Source organism: Callithrix jacchus, chromosome 2 (assembly GCF_049354715.1).
Source record: "Callithrix jacchus isolate 240 chromosome 2, calJac240_pri, whole genome shotgun sequence".
NCBI lineage: Eukaryota > Metazoa > Chordata > Mammalia > Primates > Cebidae > Callithrix > Callithrix jacchus.
In genome coordinates this window covers 104,740,361-104,757,933 of record NC_133503.1, presented here as the reverse complement: position 1 = coordinate 104,757,933, position 17,573 = coordinate 104,740,361, and the positions used below count along the sequence as shown (strand labels likewise).

Here is a 17,573-nt window from a genome sequence, read left to right as displayed (position 1 = left end):
TCAGACCTTCTGTTGGAAGTTGTTTAATACACAAGTAAAGTTTTGAGGATTGTGGCTAAACAGTGCACCAGTTAGTGATGCTATAGGAAACATATGGCAAACTCAATACAGGATAATTATAATTTCAGGAGGCTTTCCTTACAATAATTTGTAAAGATACCGAGTAAGGAGAAACCAAAGATGATGCAGTGGTCAGGTGTTTACCACCTTATACCGTAAGGGACTGATACCAGGTCCTGGGACTAGGGAAGTAGATGAGGATCTTCTGTGGAAAGAAAAAGCAAACTTTGGCAACCCAATGAACTCTTGTACAGAAGGTGCAGGTGAATAGATACCCTGCCTTCACTGTCTTCTCCATAATCTCCTGCCACGGTTAACCTATTAGTTGAATATCTAAATACACTGTATATATTAATGCAGTTAGGAAAGAATGGTCTTTGGCTGGAGAGATTAACGTGGAAAAGAGTGGAGGTAGATTTAGAAGAGTAAAGGGGTAACAGAACAGACTTCAATGAGAGCTTTATTAAGATGACTAGACTATTTAGACTACTTCTACCTACATAGTAAACAATTCTGTTTCTCCTCTATATCCTTCCTCTTGGTATATGTTTAGTTTATACTAATTTTTATAACTTGTGTCACACATACATTATCATCTGACTCTAAGAGAAGAAGATGAGAGGTCTAGATAATTAATTCTACTTCATCTGTCATGCAAATGTACCTGATATTAGAAGAGACTTCACAGGATGGGCATGCCATTAGAGCTCTTAAGAATATAGTAAGAAAAAGTCCAGATTCCTCTAAGAATCAGGTAAATAACACAACTAAGTGAATTATGCTGTGCATAATGCAAAACACACATTTTATTTCATTATTTTAAAGTGTGAGGTTTTTTTCTTTATCATTTCTTCAATTCCGTGGGCATGTGGCTTTTATTTTATTTTCTTCTTTCATTTCTATTTGAGAAGAAGAAAATGAAAACAATGACAAAATAAAACAATGCTTTAGCAAGCCAGTAGTAATCAGCTCATATTCAAGGGAATTTGTAGTATCTTTTAGCTGCCTCCTGAATGTGATCTGGTTAAGAAAGACAAGCCGTTTTGTTAATGAAGTATAGGAGTGCAGCAGCTATGGGTGGGCAGAAGGTTCTAATTTTTGTGAAATCAGGCTACTCAGAGGACGTGACTGAAGGACATTTCCTTTTGTTGATCATAACCTGTGTAAATCATTCATCTATTGACACAGTAATATGGTATAATATACAATCTACAACTCGGAAACATACAAGAAAGGCTTATGTCTGGCATGTCCAATGACTTTTGCTGATCTATACTTGGTTGGGCTATTATTGCTCTTGATTCTGTGCAGTAGCTTGTCCTTTGCTGTGTCTGAAGATTGGTTCTGCCAATTTTGACAAGGCTCACTCACATATTGGGGCTCAGTAGACTATCAGCTTATCTAAGATAGTCTCAGTTTGATTGAATGGGGCAAGTCAGTCCTCGTTTCATACTTTATATCTTCCAACATATGACAATGGGCAGGTTTTCCTAGAAAAGGGAGGAGCAAGAAGAGCCAGTCTCTCTGTACAAGCATTTTTAATGATTCTGCATGTCTCACATTTACTAACATCCCATGGGCCAAAGGAAATCACATGTCTAAACACTGAGTCAGACAGAGAAGACACCAAAGGCTTAGACGGCAACATTGGTATAAGATTAAATATTTTTTTCTTGGCAGAGCACAACACAGTGATCCTCCAATCAATGAAAAGCAGAAGTCTTTGTTACATATAGCCCCAGAAAGGGGAGCTACACTCAGGGAGTTATACTGTATACAGGGAGTTACACTCAGGACAAGGAGCAGCAAGCTGAGGCTGTGAAAGGCAGTTTCTGCAGAGCAACCAGAGTGTCTGGGGTTAGCTAGCTCTTTCATGGACTCCCTGAGGACTGACTAATTTAAATAATTTTTAGAGCTCTGAGGTTCCAGGCTATCTCCACTTGTCTGATAACGGTCCCAGGGTGACAAGGGCTGGTTCCTAGTGGTCCAAGAGTATGAGAGCCAGATAACAAAACTGATGGGGTGTGGACTTGAGTCAAGGCCTCAAAACTAGGGCAAAATTTTATTTCAAAAACAGAACAAAACAAAAACTATATTACACCACATATCCAGGCACAGATGAAAATCAGAACCGTATTTTATTTCTACCACAGAATGGGAATTCAGGCACATTCTGACTTGTTTCAAATTCCTGTTAAACAAAATTCAAGTTCATTTTTATCTTACCAGGCAAAAATCTTTTGTGTTTCAACTTTCAGGACTGTATTAATTTAGCAAGGAGTCTAATGACTGCAATGATCTTGTTTAACTGCATATAAAGCCTAACAAAAGTCTGGACCCAGGGGTGGTTTTTCTGGAATTATGCTCCCACTATCATCTTTAAACCAGTCCTATGAAAATTGGAGCTCTCATGAACTTTCCTTTTAGAAAGAGTCATTGTTAATGCCTGGTCTGTCTGGCCATTTTGTTCTATGCTACTCATAAGTGTCTTATGCACTCTGTAATTAAGTGAGCTTTCCAAATCCAATAATATTTTAGAAAATTATTCTTTAAACCTGTGTGAATCACAGTGAGTTCACCATGCACATACTGTGGAATCCTGCCTATGTAAGAGTAAGTCTTCCCTGGTGACAAGTGTGTACTTGCTCACTACTCTGTTCTAAATGGGTCCCCCCAAACTTCTGTGTTGAAAACTGAACTCTCAATGCAATAGTGTTGGAAGATGCAGCCTAATAGGTGGTATTTGGATTATGAGGGCTCCACTCTCATGGGTGGATTAATGCCCTATGAAAAGTCGTCAGCAGCAGCCATCAACACAGAGGCAAGATTTTCTACCAGCAAAGGGATTATAACTCACTGAAGGCTTATATCTAGCTACTCTGTGGAAGCGACTAAAGGATTTCCCTCTGTTAGTCATAAGTTGTGTAAATCAGTTACCTATTGACACAGTAGTATGGCCTAACATACCATCTGCAACTCATAATCATATGACAATGAGCTGTTTTCCAAGAAAAGGGAAAATGATCATTAGCATTTCTTAGCAATAAAGTCTTTTTTAATTAAGATATGTATATTGCACTTTTAGACATAATACTACTGCATACATAATAGAATATTGTATAGTATAAACACAAATTTTATGTGCACTAGGAAAGAAAGATTTGTGTGACTTGCTTTATTGTGACATTCAATTTATTGTGGTAGTCTGGAATGAAACCAACAATATCTCCAAAATATGCCTATATTTTTGTCTCATTTCTAACACTGTTTTAATAGCTAGGACCATTTTATCAATATGTAAATTCACTCAATTATATTTTAATTCCTGAAGTAATTTTTATGTGATATTAGTACATATAACAACTCTAACTTTCTTTTGATTCATTTTGCATGGTATATATCCCTTTATTTTTGAATTACCCAGATTATAATATTTGAATTTCTTATAAACACCTGATAGGAGTACGTTTTACTTTTCTCATTCTGACAATGTATGGCTTTGTTATATTTAAACCCTGCTTTCTTTTTCTATTTAATTGTTTAATCTTTTAATTTGAAATAATTATAAACTCATGAGGAGACACAAAAATCTGACAGAAATGTCCTGTGTAGCCACCACTCCGGTTATACAATGTTGGCAGTTTACAGCATTATAGTACACTTCCAAATTCAGAAAATTGATTAACTCAATAAGATTCATTAGACTATGGATCACCTTTAGAAATTAAAAATTTGTATATACAGTAATTTTTCATATATTTTAGGAATAATTCTATACCATATCACATTGAGATTTTAATATAATCACTACCATACTCAAGGTAAGGTACTATAACATCACTACAAAGGAACTCTATCATACTTCCTCTTATCACATCTTCTCCTCCCTAATCTCTGGAAACCACTTATTCATTCTTCATAGCTTTAGTTTTGTCATTTTCAAGAATGTTACATAAGTTGTATTATATAGTATGTAATACTTTTAATAAAGACTTGTTGCACCCAGCAAAATGCCCTTAAGATGTATGCAACAAGTTGTGTGTATAATACTTTGTTCCTTTTGCTTGTTGAGTAGTATTCCATCACACATAATACAGTTTATTTAACTGTTTACCCACTGAAAATCATTTGGACTGTTTCCAGTGTTTGATTATTACAAATAATACCACGGTGAACATTTATATACAACATTTTTGTTAAAGTATTTTGTTTCTAGAATAAATGTCCAAGAATGTGATTGCTGGCTCATAAGGGAAGTGTGTAATTTTTACAAAGCCACCAGACCAATTTCAGAGTGACTGTATTGTTTTATATTATAGCTGTTATGAGTGATCAAATTTTTCACTCTTTTTTTGTGCATTTATATGCCATTCATATAATTTCTTTGGTGAAATGTGTGTTCAATAATTTTGCAACTTTTAAATTGTATTTCTTGTGTCATTTTACTGTCAACTATAGAGAGATCTCTAACTATTAGGTTAGTCTTTTGCTGAATATCATGTTTGAAAATATTCTTTCCCAGCCAATCGCTTGTCTTTCCACCTCATAAACAGAGATTTCCAACAACCATAAGTTCTTAATTCTAATGAAGTTTCAGTTATTTGTTTCTCTTTTATGGGTCTTCCTTTAATGTCTTAAAGAATATTTAACCCATTCAAAAATCATGAAGGTTTTCTCTACTATGATTTTTTAAAAGTTTAATACCTTTATTAGGCATTTGTATAAAGTATGAGGTTCACTTTTTGCAATTAATATTCAATTATTTTATCATTTATTGAAAAATGTTTCCTTCCTAGATCCAATGATTGTTGATACTTTGTCTAAACTTAGTTGCATATATTTGTATGGTTTTATTTCTAGGTCTTATTTCTGTTCCATAGGGCTAACTGTCTGCCAATACCACACTCTGAGGACTACTATAGCGATGTAGATTTTAAATCTGGTAGCGCTATTGCACTAAGTTAATTATTGTCTATCAAAATTGTTTACATTATCCAATTCCTTTTAAATTTCATATAAATTTTAAGATAATCTTGTCTATATCCATTAAAGATCTTGTTGAAACTTTGACAGAAATAGAATTGATCTACAGATAAATTTGGAGAGAATTAAAGTTTTTACTAAGCTGAAGCTTGAATTTATGAACATGGTATAGCTCTTCAATTACATCTTTTTAAAAAAGTTAATCAGTGTTTTGTAGTTTACAGCCTATAGAACCTGTTTATATTTTCTATTTATACCTATAAATTTGATCTTTGGAACAACTGTAAATATATTCTTCTTTCAATTTTTATTTTCACATGTTCATACCTAACATAAAGATAGAATTTTTACCTAAATTTTGATTTTATATACTATGATATTGCTAAGTTTCTTTAACAGTTCTAGGATAATTTTGTGTATTCTTTGGGATTTTCTGTGTGAGCTAGAATGTCATATGTTCTTGAGATACTTTTATTCCATCCTTTCTTAACCACATTCTTTTATATTTTTATTGTCTTATGGCACTGGTTGGGTCTTAAAGTACTATGATATATAAGAGTGACATCCTTCTGTTTGTTCCAACTTTGGGAGGAAAGCATTCAGATTTTTACCATTAAGTATTATGTTAGCTTTAGGTTTTTATTAGATGTCTTTATTAGGTTGAGGAAGTTCCTTTTATTCTCAGTTTGCTTAAGGTTTGTTTTTTTATATGCCAGGAATAAATATTGGTTTTAGTCAAATAATTTATCTGCATTAATAGATATAAAGTATAATTTTCTTTTTTAGTGTGTTAATAAGGTTAATTGCATTGATGCATTTTCAAATACTAAAAATGATTAAATTTCTAGAGTAAACCCCATTTAATAATTGTAAATATCTATATCTATATATATCTGTATAGCTATATTTCTATCTATGTATCTTGCTGGATTTGATTCACTAATATATTGCAGAAGAATTTTGTGTCTATGTTTATGAAGAATACTACTCTCTCTGTGTATTTTCTTTTGTTTTCTTTTTGTACTGTCTTTCTCTCAGTTTTCTATCAGCATAATGCTGGCCTTATGAGTATTATTTTTGTATTAGAGCTATATTATGACATTTATTTATGTAGTAATATATTTCATATTTTTGAGTACTTGGTTAATATTTCTCTTTTTCTGGGGTATGTGTCTAAAGAAAGAGGTTTAAATATGTTATAAAAGAAATGCAAAGAGAGAGAGGCAATATTTGCCTATTGAAAAGAGAAATATATAAATCAGACAATCTTTTTGAAACAATCTATCAAGATCTGTCAGCCGGGTGTGGTGGCTCACGCCTATAATCCCAGCACTTTGGGAGGCTGAGGCGTGTGGATCATGAGGTCAAGCAATCGAGACCATCTTGGTCAACAAGGTGAAACCCCATCTCTACTAAAATACAAAAATTAGCTGGGCATGGTGGTGTGTAGTCCCAGCTACTCAAGAGGCTGAGGCAGGAGAATTGCTTGAACCCAGGAGGTGGAGGTTACGGTGAGTAGAGACTGTGCCATTGCACTCCAGTCTGGGTAACAACAGCAGAACTCCATCTCAAAAAAAAAAAAAAAAAACTGTCATGGGTTTGAGATTTTTACCAATTCACAAGCTATGTTACTCTAACACTGTTTCATAGTGCTGATAGAAGATGTAAGACTCCTATTAAACTATTTTACTCATATTCATAGGAGTAGCCGGAGAGTATCAGTGTTTTCTTAAGTCAGTTATCTAAGCCCCAGTTCTTACAGGGAGATATCAAGGGGGCCAGGTGGCACCTACACATGTCCTGGGTCACACTACTGGAGAGAAATCTCGAGTTCAGAGAACCTGGTATTTGAAAATGAATAGCAAACATGCCTACATATTGCTCTGGAAGGGTATAGTATCTCTGTCTACCAAGTCTGTCTGCTATACACATTTCTTTGAAAACATAATGTAGGCAAAAGATAGTCAATACTTATGCTTTCAAACCATATAGAAACATAACAGAGCCATAAATCACTGTCTCCTAACAGAGAAGTGCCCATGCCCTTTTCCCTCTTAAATATCAAGGATCAGTTCTAGAAAACCTGTATCAAAGGGTCCCACTTTGTAGTGAAAATTATGTCATTGGTCTATAATACAACCTATTATTATAATAGATCTATAATGCGTAGTAAAAATAAAAAGCGAGATTCATTTTACAGGTGTAAAATTTTATGAGGAAAAAAGAGAGACCCACACGCAGGAAGGAAGGGAGAGAGAAAGAGAGAGAGACAAAGAGGCAAAGAAAGAGAGAGTAGCCAAAGAGCAAGAAAGCAGATGTAAAATGGCATCAACTGGAATTTTGAGCATTATATTCAGCAGAGCACTTAGAGACCGAGGAGAAAAGAAATCTGTGCTGTGAACAGAGGAACTCATGATATCATGACAAGAATCTCAACTTTATGCTTTCAGATTTCAAGTCACACAATTTTCTCCATGAAGGTTCCCTACTGGAGGCTGAGGAAAGGAAGGTAATTTGAAAGACTGAATAATTTTTCCTAGAATGATGAAGCAGTCTTTGAAGGTATTGCTTTTATTGGACTGAGTTGGTCGTTACATTACACTTTTGGTATGCATTTTTCTCTTGAGAATGGCATACAGAGAACAGAGATGACCTATAGATTTAATAAAACAATTACTTGTCTGTATAATGGAATTCTAGGAAGATAAATAATAACTTGCTGAATTAACCAAATTGTTAATTAAATCATCATTTCATTAAACATTTACTGAAAACCTGATATGTTTCAGGTAATAAGACGTTGGAGATTATCCAGAGAAATGGAAGACTAAGAAACAAGAATAGAGGACCTCACCATATTCTTAGAAAATTGTTATAAAGAATACAAAAAAAAAAGTCAAAGGCTAGAAGGAGATATTGAGAACTTTTAAACTTAATATTTACAAATTGTATGCTTTCTATCTTGACTAAAAAGACTTTTGAATTTATCATTTTTTTTTGAGATGGAGTCTTTCTCTGTTGCCCAGACTGGAGTGCAGTGGTGCAGTCTTGGCTCACTTCAACCTCCACCTCCTGGGTTAAAGCAATTCTCCTGCCTCAGCTCCACAAGTAGGTGGGATTATAGGCATGCACCACCACACCCAGCTAATTTTTGTATTTTTAGTAGAGACGGGGTTTCTCCATGTTGTCCAGGCTGGTCTTGAACTCCTGACCTCAGATTATCCACCCACCTCTGTCTCCCAAAGTGCTGGGAGTACAAGTTGTGTGAGCCACCACCATACCCAGTCAAGACTTTTGAAACTTTTAAACATTAACTAATTCATTTTCTAAGGAAAGATGCAAATGAAATTAAAAGTTTGAAAATTCAGGCAAATTAGAGTACAGTATTATCCTTAGCAGAAAAAAATTAGAAGATGGGAAGAAAGACAGTAGAGATGAAGATGAATAAAGACCTAGATTGTATTGTAGATATGGTGAGAGCAAATATTAAGATAGTAGGTTCAGCACGGCTTCATTTATTTTTCCTCTAAAATAGGTGATAAAGTTTTAGCCTGTGAAGGCAGAAGGCAGAATGCAGAGAACTGCTAAGTAACTTGAAAATAAAAATGTAGGGCACACAGGAGACATATAAAAACGGAAATTAGTGTGGATATTCTACACCTTAGAATCCCAGCATCTGTAGATCAAGGGCTGGCAAACTACTACTGTAAAAGACCAGATAGTAAATATTTTAGCTTTTGTGAGCCATATGGTCTCTGTTTTGCAAGTACTCAACTCTGCCATTGTAGCTAAAAACAGCCATACATAATAAATAAACAAATGGATATGGCTGTGTTTCAATAAAACTCTATTCACATAAATAGGCAGCAGGCCCAACAAATTTCTGATAGAGGATAGGCCTTTCAGAATATATTCACAACAAAAATTGGAAACATTTTTGTTTCAACAATTGGCTACATTTCAGGAGATAAATTGAAATATGCTCTATAAATTAACTTGGATGTAACTTTAAATCACTAAAAATATTTGCAAATGTGGAAATTAAGGGAGAAATTAAAAGGGGGCAAAAGAAAACATAAATGAGTTGGGGCTGGAAGAGAAAAACTAAGTAAACAAATGACAATTTGTGTGAAGGAGAAAGAGCAAACGGAATGTCAGTGAAGAAAGAAGAATTTCCTGCTGTGGCTACTTCTTTCTATTATTTCTGCTGTTCTTCCTCACTCATTGCTGTTCTTTGCTAACTGTACACACACTCTTTTTTCATCCATTAACCAGTGTATATGAAATCTTTTTATGATATTTTAGTTGGATGAAATACTAGTATACTAATAAAAGAAGAAAAAATTTCTCTTTATGCATACAATTGTCAAAAAAAAGATAAATGAAATCCAAAACAGCATTTGAAAAACACAGAAATTCTAAATATAAAAATTATAATAAATAGATATAGGTACTATATAAAGAATAAGCATTTAAATATATTCAGTGCATTTTAATATAAATCTAATAAGTTTCTAATGTTGTATTGTTTGCAAAGTTACATATGCATATGAAAGACTACTGTAAAGCATATTGCTCTGTGGAAGACATTTTTCCTTATTTGACATATGAGGTTAAGTAGTCAAATCTTTAGTCTTACTTTAGAAAAATCAGTGGTATTTTTAAAAGTCTAGTAATTCTTTTGCATAAACCAAAATTATCATTATATTTATACCCAGTGATAACAAAATATTTGAAAATTTTAGCAGATTTAACCTGAGGAATTAATTTCTCATTTTATAATTTCTTATTCCTATAAAAGAATGCAAAAAGGCACTGAAACTGCTTTGAAATCTTATTTATGACACTATTGATATGGCAGTGCTGGGAATGGAAGAGTGTGGTTCCTTTAAATACATAACAGTGAAGTGGGAAACAAAGTGCTGGGTAGAGAGGGTGTGGTCCCTGGCCAGGGCTGTACTCCCATGGACATGGATCTAGCTGAGGACAGGCACTCCTGCCTTTACGCCAAATGTTACATTTCCCAAGACCACTCTGGCTGACTTTGCCTCCATTCTGTGCCTAAAAAACCCAAGACTTGGCCAAGTGCAGTGGCTCATGCCTGTAATCCCAGTACTTTAGGAGGCCGAGGTGGGCAGATCACAAGGTCAAGGGGTCGAGACCATCTTGGCCAAGATGGTGAAACCACATCTCTACTAAAAATACAAAACTTAGCTGGGGGCAGTGGTAGGCACCACCTGTAATCCCAGCTACTCGGGAGGCTGAGGTAGGAGAATTGCTTGAACCCAGGATGCAGAGGTTGTAGTGAGCTGAGATCCCATCACTGCACTCCAGCCTGGGGACAGAGTGAGACTGCATCTCAAAACAAACAAACAAAAACCAAGAACATAGCAGGCACACTCACACAGCAATTGGATGTTGTGAGGAACACATGGGAAGAAAATACAAGCATCTGGTCAGGGAGCACACACCAGCGGAAGAGCAGGCCAACAGATGCCAGCATGCTGGCAGGCCATCCACCTGTGGGACTAGGTGAAGTTTGGCTGGGACAGTCAGAGGACAGCCAGGGCTGCCAAGTGGCCCAACTCCAGGGGAAAACCATCTCCTTTCTCTCTCCCACATAGGCAGAGAGTTACTTTCAGTCAATAAAACTTTGCACTCATTCCCCAAACCTATGTGTGATCTGATTCTTCCAATACAGCAAGGCAAGAACTCGGGATACAGAAAGTCCTCTGCGTCCTCTGATGCAACAAGGTAGAGCTTCCAATTGAGCTAGTTAACACAACCACCTATAGCCAGCAAACTAAGAGAGCACTCTGTAACAGAAGCTCACTGGGGCTTCAGGAGCTGTAAACATTCACCCCTAGGCACTGCCATGGGGCTGGAGCCCCACAACCTGCCAGACTGTATGCTCATCTTGAGATTTGAGCAGTGGGACACTGAAGAAGCAGGCCATTCCCCCTGTGCCATGTCCTGCGAGGGGACAAGGGATCCTTTCCCATTTCAGTATTAACTGAAAAATGTGATGCTAGAACCGTAATATTTATATGTAAACTATCGATGGTCTCCCTCAACTTAACCACAATTTCAAAAATACATATACTCTTTACATTGATAAACCAGTAGCCAATACCTTATATATTTTCAAATGCATGAATCATCAAGAGACAAACATTTTTCACATGGGTGCATAAGAATACTCTAAAAGTCACACACCATGAAGACATAGATTGTAGGCATGTTGATGCAGTAATGTCTCTTAGATTAAGAAATAATTTGTTAATATTTATTATAATTATTAATATCAACTGACACTACATATAGACAATTTCATAAAAGCAAATCCCCATTTGCTGTGAAATTCCAGGTATATAATGACAGTATAAGTGAACACAATTTCACAATACCTCTTTCTCCTCTACTATATAAAGATTTATATTAGTTAATATTAATGTTCCCCTGAATGCCTGAATTTTCTTGATCTTCTTCTTCTTTTTTTTTAATCAGAGCCTTTCAAAAGCAATGTATAGTGCCCAATCATAGGCACATTTTAGAACTTAGTAACTGGTTCTTCATAACCAAGCATCTTTATGCTATTATACAATTTGCACTGCCCTAAGTGAACATTTTAGGGAGTGGGCAATATGAAGAGGAAGGTTTGAAAAAATATTAGAATATTACACATCTGTTTCACCATCCTCTCATCAACAAATATAAAAAGATGCAAAATTCTCTTCAAAACAAATAGCTTTGTGTTGGCAAAATGGCACTGAGATTTTCTTAAACAAATTGTTTTGATTTGATAGCAATCTTTTTTCATGAAGCACTCTAGTTAATTTTATATTTTCTAGATTACTTAAAGGAGCTGGGAAAGGAATGTGATAAGTATTTATAAAGAATCTATAGTAGCTTATCCAGCCAGCCAAGGAAGAAAGAATAAATCTGAGAGAACAAAAAAGATTTCTTTTTTTTCTTTTTGATAAAAAAAAAAAAGATTTTTATGTATGGGCAACCACCTATTCATTTCAGAGGAATGACAGAATACTAGTCCACAAAAGCTTATAGCAAGCCCACAGCAGTAGTTACACATTCTCAACATTTACTCTAGAAAAGAAACATTGGGTCTGTCAGGCTTGATGCTCTGAGATTTATTTGACTGACTTCGTGATCTTACTCTGGGGCATTATTGCTTTTCCGATTTCCCTGTTTTCTTAAATCCTACTCCTTCTTTAATGCTTGGCTCATTTTCTATCCTCACTCACTATGTTGTTTCTCCAGTTTACTCCAGCTTCTTTTGATTTTCCTTTTTCTGAAGTTGCAATGCATATTTTAAAATTCAAACTGCAAAACTCCTTGCTCAAAAACTATTATGTTTGTTTCTGCATCTCTCATATCTAGCTAGGTATTTCATATGTAGTAGGCATTTCAGACATACTTGCTTACAAAAGGAATATTAAACACTGTTTGCTTTTGTATTTATTGTTTAATATGTCTTATTTCAAAGATAAGTTGAAAAGTGAAGATGCAATAAAACCAAACCTCTAACAGTTTTAGAATTATGAATGAAAGGAAAAGTTGTGCTACTATTGAAATTGTTTAATGGAACCGGTGCAATGGCACACACCTGTGTCCTGGCACTTTGGAAGGCAAAGCCAGACGGATCATGAGGACAAGAGATTGAGAAGATCCTGGCCAAATGGTGAAATCCTGTTTCTACTAAAAATACAAAAATTAGCTGGACGTGGTGGTGCATGCCTATAGTTCCAACTACTCAGGGGGCTGAGGCGGGAGAATTGCTTGAGTCCAGGAGACAGAGGTTGCAGTGAGCCAAGATCACACCACTGCACTCCAGCCAAGATCGCACCACAGCACTCCAGCCTAGTGGCAGAGCTGGCCGTCTCAAAAACAAAAAACAAAACAAAACAAAAAAGAAATGCTTAATGATGGTACGCAACTGAATCCAGAGAATATAAATATGTTGGCTACTCTAATGACTTCAGATAGGGAATTCTTAAGAAGTTTAGGGAATTAGAAAAACTAAGAAACTAAATAAATAAATAGGGTTTTTTTAAAGATATCTAGCTAGAGAGAACACACACACACACACACACACACACACACACACATATATATATATACACACACACACACACATTTTGGCAACAAATTTCTATTGAATTTCTTTGAAGCCATGTTTTGCCTTTTTCCATACTTAATCCTATAAGGAGTAAATAACATTGAGAATAGGTATATTACAGTAATAATTTTTTAACTTTTAAATTTATTATGAGAAATGAAAAAATATGGCATTCTTGATTGGGACATAAAAATAGAAGAGGAATTGCTATAAAGTAAGTGGGAAATATTTGGAAGAAACCAATAATTTCTTAACACATAGTAATTTTTTTATAATTATACTGGCAGGTTCAGGATATGGAGAGAAGTGAAGTTGCCAAAAAGAGGTAGAAGCCTGGTGCTTTAATGGAGAACAGATCTGACTCATAGAAAGTTTATTTCACTCAATATTTCTTGGGCAGTTAAAGGTCATAAAGAGAAACAGATGAATAAGTGAAGGTCATCAAATTTTCATAAGATACCAGTTCTAAAAGAGAATGTGAGAGAGGAGAAGCATTTTCCTTTGGGGTGTTGTTGAAAACAGATACAAGCACTTTTAAAATTTTTCGATGACCTGAGGCATTTAATAATATTTGGAACTAATATCATGTTAACTAAAGAGCTTAAAATGAAAACTGAGTAATATTATGTCCATAAAGGCTTTGAAAAACCTCATATATTTCTGAGACTCTGGAAGGCCACACATATGCATGCAGTGGTAAACATGCCTAAAGCAGTGCATGCTAAAGAAAATCCTGAGAATGCACTGAGCTCTCACTTCTGACTGATCTTGAGGTTGTCACATGCAGGAAGTGAAGGCTAAGCCACAGATTTTAACTGACAAGGTAAGTTTAGAGGTGTGGACCAACCTGAACATAAAGTTTCAACAAATACAGTGAGGCTTATGCTTTCCAACAATTACAGAAATTCTTCATCCAGTCATTAGCTGAACACAAAGATAATCAAGCAGAGTCTCCATAGCCACAAATAACAACAACAACAACAACAACAACAAAATACAGGCTTTACAAAATTAGTTCAGAAAACTCATTAATCACACAAACAATGACAACAAGCTTCAGGAAGGGGGAAGGTTCTGATGTGGAGTTGACACATGTTATTTATAATGTTCAGTTTTCAACAAAAAATTAGGAGCCATCCGAAACAATCAATAAAGTATGGCTCAAACTCAGAAAAGAAACCAATGGAAACAATCCCTGAGGAAGCCCAGACATTAGTCTTACTAGAAACATTAAATTCATATTTTAAATATGTTCAAAGAACTAAAGGAAATTGTGACTAAAAACTAAAGAATATTATGTGAATAATGTCTCACCAAATGGGGAATATTAATAAAGAGATAAAATTACAAAGAAAAAAATTAAGTAAAAATTCAGGAATTTTAAAGTATACTTGCAATAAGATATCACTAGATGGGGGCACAAGAGCATATGGAGTAGGCAGAGCAATGAATCAGAAAACTCGATGATAACTCAATTGAAAATATCAAGTCTGAGGAACAGAAAAAAATGAGAATGAAGAAAAATAAATCAGTAACTAAAATATCTTTGGAAAACCATAAGGTATACCAACTCATGCCTAATGAGAGTCCCAGAAAAAGTGACAGATGGGGCAAAAATGTTGATGTATAATGGCCAAAAACTTCCCAAATTTAATGAAAGACACGGATATGTACATCTAAGAACCTCAACAAATGTTAAGAAAGATAAACTCGAAGCCAGATTATAATTAAATCGTTGAAAGTCAAGACAAAAGAAAAGTTTTAAAGGCAGAAAGAATTAAGTAATATATCATGTTGACCCTTGAACTTTCATTTCTTTTGAATCATGAAGTCCAGAAGTCATTGCAATAACATACTTAAAGTGCTGAGTGTAAAAGATTCTCAATGAAGAATTCTATATTCAGTGAAAGTAAGCGTCAAAAATAAAGGAGAAATTGGAACATTCCTGGATGAAGAAAAATTGAAAAAAAATGTTGCTAGAACACATAACCTATCAAAAATATTAGAGTCCTTCAGATTGACATAAAAAAAGCTGAATAGTAACTTGAATCTACATAAAAAATAAAAATCACTGCTGATACAGGTTAGCCATCAACAAAGTCAGTCAATCTATTTCAAATGATTGAAGTAATACAAAATGCCTCGTCTGGTCTTAATGGAAATAAATCAGAAATCAGTAACAGAAGAAAGTTCAGTAAATTACAAGTATTTGAAAATTCAGCCACAAACGCATAAATAAGCAATGAGAGAAAAAAATCACAAGGGAAATTTAAAAATACTTTGAGCTGAATAAAATACATCAAAACATATCAAAAGTTACAGAATGAAGCTAATACAATATTTTTAAATGTATTTCTATAAATGCCTAATAAAAAGGATTAAATGAATGACCCAATTTTTCAACTAAAGAAATATAAAAAGCAAGAGTAAACTAAACCAAAATCAAGCATAAAAAATAACAATTTGATCAGACATTTAAAAGTAGACAATAAAAATGTAATTAAAAAATCCGGCCGGGGCAAAAGAAACAGTCACTAGAGTGAATCGGCAACCAACAGAATGGTAAAAAATTTTTGCAGTTTACCCATCTGACAAAGGGCTGACATCCAGAATTTACAAAGAACTCAAACAGATTTACAAGAAAAAAACAAACAAGCCCATTTGAAAGTGGGCAAAGGATATGAACAGACACTTTACGAAAGAAGACATATATGAGGCCAACAATCATATGAAAAAATGCTCATCGTCACTGGTCATCAGAGAGATGCAAATCAAAACCACATTGAGATACCATCTCATGCCAGTTAGAATGGCGATCATTAAAAAATCTGGAGACAACAGATGCTGGAGAGGATGTGGAGAAAAACGAACACTTTTACACTGTTGGTGGGAGTGTAAATTAGTCCAACCATTGTGGAAGACAGTGTGGCAATTCCTCAAGGCCTTAGAAATAGAAATTCCATTTGACCCAGCAATCCCATTACTGGGTATATACCCAAAGGACTATAAATCATTCTACTATAAGGACACATGCATAGGCAGCACTGTTTACAATAGCAAAGACCTGGAATCAACCCAAATGCCCATTGATGATAGACTGGATTGGGAAAATGTGGCACATATACACCATGGAATATTATGCAGCAATCAGAAATGATGAGTTCATGTCATTTGTAGGGACATGGATGAATCTGGAGAACATCATTCTCAGCAAACTGACACAAAAACAGAAAATGAAACACCGCATATTCTCACTCATAGGCGGGTGATGAAAAATGAGAACACATGGACACAGAGAGGGGAGTACTAAACACTGGGGTCTATTGGGGGAAAGGGGGAGGGCCAGTGGGAGGGGGAGGTGGGGAGGGATAGCCTGGGGAGAAACGCCAAATGTGGGTGAAGGGGTGAAAGCAAACAAAACACACTGCCATGTGTGTCCCTATGCAACTGTATTGTATGCTCTGCACATGTACCCCAAAACCTAAAATGCAATAAAAAAATAAGAAAAAAAAAAAAAAATCCGGCCGGACGCGGTGGTTCAAGCCTGTAATCCCAGCACTTTGGGAGGCCGAAGCGGTTGAATCACGAAGTCAGGAGATCGAGACCATCCTGGTCAACATAGTGAAACCCTGTCTCTACTAAAAAATATACAAAAAATTAGCTGGGCATGGTGGCGGGTGCCTGTAATCCCAGCTACTCAGGAGGCTGAGGCAGGAGAATTGCCTGCACCCAGGAGGCAGAGGTTGCCATGAGCCGAGATCGCGCCATTGCACTCCAGCCTGGGTAACAAGAGCAAAACTCCGTCTAAAAAAAAAAAAAAAAAATCCATGAAACTTAAATTTTGTGCTTTGAAAAACTGACAAAGTTTTATCTGTACTGAACAAGAGAATTAGACAAGACTCAAAGAACTAAAATTAGAAATACAAAAGATAGCATTACTACATAACTTAGATTAAGTTAATCAAATTAAATTGATTAGAAGGGAAGACCAAAATCAATTATATTACAAAATTAGATAGCCTAGATGAAATGGACAAATTACAAGAAAAATATATTACCAAAACTGACCCAAGAATAAAAATAGTCTGAAAAGACTAATAACAAGTATAACAGATATAAAACAAGAAAATAATTGTTAATAAGATGGTTTCTCAGGTGAATTCTACTAAATGTATAAGTTAGAATTAATATTTATGCTTCAAAAACTCTTCCTAATTTGCAGGACGAGGGAGTATTTCCTAACTTATTCTATGAGGCCAGTATTACCCTGATTTCAAAAACAGAGGACATCCTAAGAAAAGAAAAACTACAGATTAACATTATTTATGAATTTCTACATAAAATATTCAACAAAAGTACCAACAAACTTAATTGAATGATTTTTAAAATAATT

General features: G+C 35.0%; 1 long non-coding RNA gene across 1 annotated transcript in view; it reads right to left on the bottom strand.

The window, feature by feature from the left end:
• LOC118151440 (uncharacterized) overlaps positions 1-17,573 on the bottom strand; it is a 287,479-nt gene that overhangs the window by 128,251 nt on the left and 141,655 nt on the right. The window lies entirely within an intron of this gene.